Source organism: Arachis stenosperma, chromosome 2 (assembly GCF_014773155.1).
Source record: "Arachis stenosperma cultivar V10309 chromosome 2, arast.V10309.gnm1.PFL2, whole genome shotgun sequence".
In the NCBI taxonomy this organism is placed as follows: domain Eukaryota; kingdom Viridiplantae; phylum Streptophyta; class Magnoliopsida; order Fabales; family Fabaceae; genus Arachis; species Arachis stenosperma.
In genome coordinates this window covers 69,712,552-69,718,551 of record NC_080378.1, presented here as the reverse complement: position 1 = coordinate 69,718,551, position 6,000 = coordinate 69,712,552, and the positions used below count along the sequence as shown (strand labels likewise).

General features: G+C 36.0%; 1 non-coding gene across 1 annotated transcript; it reads left to right on the top strand.

Annotated features, from left to right (window-relative positions):
- The first annotated feature begins 943 nt into the window (after positions 1–943).
- On the top strand, positions 944–1,047 carry LOC130964510 (small nucleolar RNA R71). The gene has a single exon (XR_009080600.1). It is a non-coding gene; the product is annotated as a small nucleolar RNA R71 (small nucleolar RNA).
- Positions 1,048–6,000: the final 4,953 nt, after the last annotated feature.

The window sequence follows — 6,000 nt, the reverse complement described above, 5'->3', positions numbered from 1 at the left end:
AGAATAGTCTTCAGAGCTCATGAATGGCAGAAGGAGATTTAATGGAATCTCTATGGTCTCTATGTGAGCCTCAGATTCCTTTGGATCCTTAATAGGAAACTCCTTCTTGCTTGAGGGACGTCCCAGGAGGTCTTTCTCACTAGGATTTTTGTCCTCCTCCTCCCTTGTGCATTCGGTCACATTGATTATATCAATGGCCTTGCACTCTCCTTTTGGATTCTCTTCTGTATTGCTTGGGAGAATACTGGGAAGAGTTTCAATGACTTTTTTACTCAGCTGGCCCACTTGTGCCTCCAGATTTCTAATGGAGGATCTTGTTTCACTCATGAAACTAAAAGTGGCCTTTGACAGATCAGAGATTAGATTGGCTAAATTAGAGGTGTTTTGTTCAGAATTCTCTGTCTGTTGCTGAGAAGATGATGGATATGGCTTGCTATTGCTCAGCCTATTGCGTCCACCATTGTTAAAGCCTTGTTGAGGCTTTTGTTGATCCTTCCATGAGAAATTTGGATGATTTCTCCATGATGAGTTATAGGTATTTCCATAAGGTTCACCCATGTAATTAACCTCTGCCATGGCAGGGTTCTCATGATCATAAGCTTCTTCAGAAGCTGCCTCTCTAGTACTGTTGGATGCATGTTGCCATCCATTCAGATTTTGAGAGATCATGTTGACCTGTTGAGTCAACACTTTGTTCTGAGCCAATATGGCATTCAGAGCATCAATTTCAAGAACTCCTTTCTTCTGAAGTATCCCATTATTCACGGAATTCCTCTCAGAAGTGTACATGAATTGGTTGTTTGCAATCATATCAATGAGTTCTTGAGCCTCTTCAGGCGTTTTCTTTAGGTGAATAGATCCACCTGCAGAATGGTCCAATGACATTTTCGAAAATTCAGATAGACCATAATAGAATATATCTAATATGGTCCATTCTGAAAACATGTCAGATGGGCATCTTTTGGTCAGCTGCTTGTATCTTTCCCAAGCTTCATAGAGGGATTCACCATCTTTTTGTTTGAAGGTTTGAACATCCACTCTCAGCTTGCTCAGCTTTTGAGGAGGAAAGAATTTATCCAAGAAGGCAGTGACCAGCTTATCCCAGGAGTCCAGGCTATCCTTAGGTTGTGAATCCAACCATATTCTAGCTCTGTCTCTTACAGCAAAAGGGAAAAGCATGAGTCTGTAGACTTCAGGATCAACTCCATTCGTCTTTACAGTCTCGCAGATTTGCAAGAACTCAGTTAAAAACTGATAAGGATCTTCAGATGGAAGTCCATAAAACTTGCAGTTTTGTTGCATTAAGGCAACTAGTTGAGGCTTAAGCTCAAAATTATTGGCTCCAATGGCAAGAATGGAGATGCTTCTTCCATCAAATTTGGATGTTGGCTTTGTGAAGTCACCAAGCATTCTCCTTGCATTGTTATTATTTTCGGCTGCCATCTCCTTCTCTTGTTCGAAAATTTCTGAAAGGTTACCTTTAGAATAATGTAATTTAGTTTCTCTTAATTTCCTTTTCAGAGTCCTTTCAGGTTCTGGATCAATTTCAACAAGAGTGCCTTTTTCCCTGTTCCTGCTCATATGAAAGAGAAGAAAACAAGAAAAGAAAGAGGAATCCTCTATGTCACAGTATAGAGATTCCTTTATGTTAGTAGAAGAAGAAGGGGGTAGAAGAATGAAGAAGGATGGATTCGGATTTTTGGATGGAGAGAGGTGAAGAGAAGTGTTAGTAATTAAATAATTAAATAGAATAAGAAAAGGGAGGTAGAATTTCGAAAATAAGTTTGAAAAGGAGTTAGTAATTTTCGAAAATTAAATATAAAATAAAATTAAAATTTAAATTTAAAACAATTAAAAAGAATTTTTTGAAAAAAGGGATGAGATATTTTCGAAAATTAAAGATGGAAAAGTAGTTAGGTGGTTTTGAAAAAGATAAGAAACAAACAAAAAGTTAGTTAGTTGATTGAAAAAGATTTGAAATCAAATTTTAAAAAGATAAGAAGATAAGAAGTTTAGATAAGATATTTTGAAATCAAATTTTGAAAAAAAAATAAAATTTTTGAAAAAGATAAGATAAAAGATAAAAAGATCTAATTTTTAAAATGACTTAACTAACAAGAAACTACAAGATAAGATTCTAGAACTTAAAGGTTGAACCTTTCTTAACAAGAAAGTAACAAACTTCAAATTTTTTGAACCAATCACATTAATTGTTAGCTAATTTTTGAAAATTTGATATAAAGATAAGAAAAAGATTTTGAAAATATTTTGAAAAAGATTTTTGAAATTTTTGAAAAAGAGGAAAAATTGGAAAAGATATGATTTTTGAAAAAGATTTTGAAAAGATAAGATTTTTAAATTTTTGAAAATTTGACTTGACTTGTAAGAAACAACTAATTTTAAAAATTTTGACCAAGTCAACCCAAAATTTTGAAAATTTGGAGTGAAATAAGGAAAAGATATTTTTTGATTTTTGAATTTTTAATTATGAGAGAGAAAAAGAACAAAAATACTCAATGCATGAAATTTTTAGATCAAAACAATGAATGCATGCAAGAATGCTATGAATGTCAAGATGAACACCAAGAACACTTTGAAGATCATGATGAACATCAAGAACATAATTTTGAAATATTTTTGATGCAAAGAAAACATGCAAGATACCAAACTTAGAAATCTTTAATGCATGGACTCTAACAAACAAAAAATGCATATGAAAAACAACAAACAACACAAAACAAGAAAACATCAAGATCAAACAAGAGGACTTATCAAGAACAATTTGAAGATCATGAAGAACACTATGAATGCATGGAATTTTTGAAAAATGCAAGAAAAGTTTTTAAAGCATGCAATTGACACCAAACTTAAAAATTGACTCAAGACTCAAACAAGAAACACAAAATATTTTTTATTTTTATGATTTTCTAATTTTTTTGTATTTTTATTAATTTTTTTTCGAAAATATTCTTTAGAAAAATGAAAATAAGAGAAAAATTTTGAAAACTTTTTGAAAAGAAAATAAAAAGAAAATTACCTAATCTGAGCAACAGGATGAACCGTCAGTTGTCCATACTCGAACAATCCCCGGCAACGGCGCCAAAAACTTGGTCGACGAAATTGTTATTCATGTGTTATTCCATTTTGCAAAATTCATTGCTTTTCATTCCCTGGCAATGGCGCCAAAAACATGATGCCAATACCATGGTTCACAACTTCGTTCAACTTAACCAGCAAGTGTACTGGGTCATCCAAGTAATACCTTACGTGAGTAAGGGTCGATCCCACAGAGATTGTTGGTATGAAGCAAGCTATGGTCACCTTGTAAATCTCAGTTAGGCAGATTAAATGGTTATGTGTTTCGAAAATTAATAATAAAAGGAAAATAAAAGGGATAGAAATACTTATGTAAATTAATAGTGGGAATTTCAGATAAGTGTATGGAGATGTTGTGCTCCTCTTGAATCTCTACTTTCTCATTGCTTTCATCCAATCCTTCTTACTCCTTTTCATGGCAAGCTGTATGTAGGGCATCACCGTTGTCAATGGCTACATCCCATCCTCTCAGTGAAAATAGTCCTATGCTCTGTCACGGCACGGCTAATCATCTGTCGGTTCTCAATCAGGTTGGAATAGAATTACTTGATTCTTTTGCGTTTGTCATCACGCCCAGCCTTCAGGAGTTTGAAGCTCGTCACAGTCATTCAATCCCAGAATCCTACTCGGAATACCATAGACAAGGTTTAGACTTTCTGAATCCTCATGAATGCCGCCATCTATCTAACTTATACCACGAAGATTCTGTTGGGGAATCTAAGAGATATGCGCCCGGCCTAAAGTAGAACGGAAGTGGTTGTCAATCACGCACGTTCATAGGTGAGAATGATGATGAGTGTCACGGATCATCACATTCATCAAAGTTAAGTGTAACGTATATCTTGGAATAAGAATAAAAGAGAATTGAATAGAAAGTAATAGTAATTGTATTGAAACTTGAGGTACAGCAGAGCTCCACACCCTTAATCTATGGTGTGCAGAAACTCCACCGTTGAAAATACATAAGTGAAAGGTTCAGGCATGGCCGAATGGCCAGCCCCCTAAAATGTGATCAATAGCCTCTTAAGATGAAGAATAAAACAAAACTAAGACCAAAGATGTAACGTGGTCAAAAGACGACTAATACAATAGTTAAATGTCCTATATATACTAGACTAGCTACTAGGGTTTACATGAGTAAGTAATTGATGCATAAATCCACTTCCGGGGCCCACTTGGTGTATGCTTGGGCTGAGCTTGATCTATCCACGAGCTGAGGCTTCTCTTGGAGTTGAACTCCAAGTTATAACGTGTTTTGGGCGTTCAACTCCGGATCATGACGTTTTTCTGGCGTTTAACTCCAGACAGTAGCATGTACTTGGCGTTCAACGCCAAGTTACGTCGTCAATTTCCGAATAAAGTATGGACTATTATATATTGCTGGAAAGCTCTGGATGTCTACTTTCCATCGCCGTTGAGAGCGTGCCAATTGAAGTTTTGTAGCTCCAGAAAATCCATTTCGAGTGCAGGGAGGTCAGATTCCAACAGCATCAGCAGTCCTTTTGTCAGCCTTTTTCAGAGTTTTGCTCAAATCCCTCAATTTCAGCCAGAAATTACCTGAAATCACAGAAAAATACACAAACTCATAGTAAAGTCCAGAAATGTGAATTTAACATAAAAACTAATGAAAACATCCCTAAAAGTAGCTTGAACTTACTAAAAACTACCTAAAAACAATGCCAAAAAGCGTATAAATTATCCGCTCATCAACAATCTTTCCTCTGACTAAGGTCCGATGATCATAGAGGGTAGCTCCAATTATTCTTTGCCTCTCTGTCTACCATAAATTAGCATAGAACTCCTGAACCATGTTCTTTTCCACTTTCGTTTCAGGATTGGCTAGGATTTCCCAGTTCCTGTTTCGAATTTGTTCTTGGATCTCCGGATATTCATCTTCTTTCAGATCGAACTTGACTTCCGGGATCACTGATCTTAGACTCATTATTTTGTAGTAATGGTCTGAATGTTCTTTAGTTAAGAACTTCCCTTGATTCCAAAGTGGCTTTGGAATATTCTCTTTCTTGCCTCTTGGGTTGGGTTGTTTTCCTTTAGGGGCCATGATCAAAGTGGGTATATTTTTGTGATCACGGATAAGCACACCAAATTTAGAGATTTGCTTGTCCTCAAGCAAAAGAAAAGAGAGGAGAGGGATAGGCGGAGAGCAAGTGTGGAATGGTGGAAGATGAGAGGGGTGCCGAAAGTGGATATAAAGGGAGGGGGTGGGTTTTCGAAAATAAGAAAAAGATATAAGATAAAAGATAAATATGATAAGAAAAGGATATAATTTAAAAAGATATGAATGATATTTTAAAAATAAATCTGAATTTTTAATTTGAAAAAGATTTTAAAAGATAATTAAGTTTGAAAAAAATTGGAAAAAGAGTTGGATTGGATTGGAAAAAGGTTTATGTTTATGTATGAAGCTATATTATTTTTGAAAAAAGGGATTTTAGAAATTAGGGTTCTTAGAAAACTATTTTGATTTGAAGGATGACATTTTGAAACATGTTTATGCAAGAAATCATGATTTGAAACATAAAAGAATTAGAAAATTTGTAAAGAAAAACGAATTTTACCTCCTCCCCACCATCCTGGCGTTAAACGCCCAACTGCTGCCTGTTTTGGGTGTTTAACGCCCAATTGTTGTTTCTCCTGGGCGTTCAATGCCCAGCTGTTGCTTCTTTCTGGCGTTGAACGCCAGGAAGTCCTTTGTCACTGGGCGTTTTTCTGGACGCCCAGGACACTGTCAATCTGGCGTTAAACGCCCAGAAGGTGCTTCTTTCTGGCGTTCAACGCCCAGAAGATGCTCCTTTCTGGCGTTTAACGCCCAGATGGCTACCCTTACTGGCGTTGAACGCCCAGTGGGTGCTTCTTTTGGGCGTTCAACGCCCAAAATGTTTCTTA